Source organism: Chiloscyllium plagiosum, unplaced genomic scaffold (genome assembly GCF_037043375.1).
Source record: "Chiloscyllium plagiosum isolate Xiang-an unplaced genomic scaffold, Cpla_swu_hap1 HiC_scaffold_27, whole genome shotgun sequence".
Taxonomy (NCBI): Eukaryota; Metazoa; Chordata; class Chondrichthyes; order Orectolobiformes; family Hemiscylliidae; genus Chiloscyllium; species Chiloscyllium plagiosum.
Genome location: NW_028270165.1, coordinates 12,412,551 through 12,413,682, shown reverse-complemented (window position 1 = coordinate 12,413,682; position 1,132 = coordinate 12,412,551). Strand labels below are relative to the sequence as shown.

The following is a 1,132-nucleotide window of genomic DNA, read 5'->3' as shown; positions in this document are numbered from 1 at the left end:
GCCGCCCCTCTCCCTGTCTCTGGGACAGAGCGGCTGAGGGAGAAACAATGGCTCATTTTCAACTTCATCTGGGACAGTTGGGGCTCAGATATTCACTGCTGCCCGTTCGCAGCAAAGAAACAGACGCCCGTGTTAGAAAAGTCTTTCTGCAGGATTGCTGTGGGAAGACGAATTCTGAAAACCGAGCCGGCTGCACACAAATACACTCATATGAATTTACCTGAGGGAACAGTTTCCGGTGTCCATTTCCATCTGTCCCACCAGCACAGCATCTTTCTGTCTCTTTGATTACAGACCTGTGTAATGTAGTTAAAACTTGCCCATTTCCTACGCATTAGTGTAAATTACGTCTCCCACCCCAAGTGATTGACAGAGAGCAGAAGAGCGAATGGGCTCTGCCCTCCCCCAGAACTATTTGCACGTCGAAACAAATTGGTTTAATTATCCGCCAGTGGAGAGAGTCCAGTTACTGGGAACGGGACAAACAACAGCGTCCTGGGCGCAGGGAGACGGAATGAAAAGCAAATGTTGTGGAATCTCTTTGCTGCTTGCGATTCTTGGAGCAACTCAAACGTTTTTCACACTGAGCAAGTCTCAGCTGCTTCAGGGGAGGGCGCTTGGAGCGTCCGGGGTCAGCGAAGCGCGCATCGGAAGCGGCCTGTGGCTCGTTGGTCTAGCGGTATGATTCTCACTTCGGGCCTACAGTAGGGTGGACTTGCGAGAGATCCCGGGTTCGAATCCCGGACGAGCCCTCATTGCTTCGGTTGCCTTGTGCAGAAACGCCGGCGCAATTTTCTCAAAAAGCACATTTATTAAATGAGATCGGACTGCGTGAAGGAGGGATGGCGTCGAGCTCCCATTACAGCGAACAGGGTAAAAGGAAACACTTGCTCAAAGTGAAAACAAACATTGCACATCGTTCGCCCGCGCAGTCCGACTCTGAATGAATCCTCCAGCTGCATTATTGCTCAATTGTGAGCTTGAAATTTCAGGAAGCGGGGAAGTGAAGTGATTGGAGGCAGCGCTGAACAGGTTGACGTTTATGGTGCCGTGTATGAGGATTGTCAGCAATGAAGGAAGATTGGAAAGTTGGGACAGTTCTCCTTGGAGAACAGTAGGTTGAAAGCTGGCC

General features: G+C 50.6%; 1 non-coding gene across 1 annotated transcript; it reads left to right on the top strand.

Annotated features, from left to right (window-relative positions):
• The first annotated feature begins 662 nt into the window (after nucleotides 1–662).
• On the top strand, nucleotides 663–752 carry trnap-cgg (transfer RNA proline (anticodon CGG)). Its single transcript is given in 2 exon segments — nucleotides 663–698; nucleotides 717–752. It is a non-coding gene; the product is annotated as a tRNA-Pro (tRNA).
• Nucleotides 753–1,132: the final 380 nt, after the last annotated feature.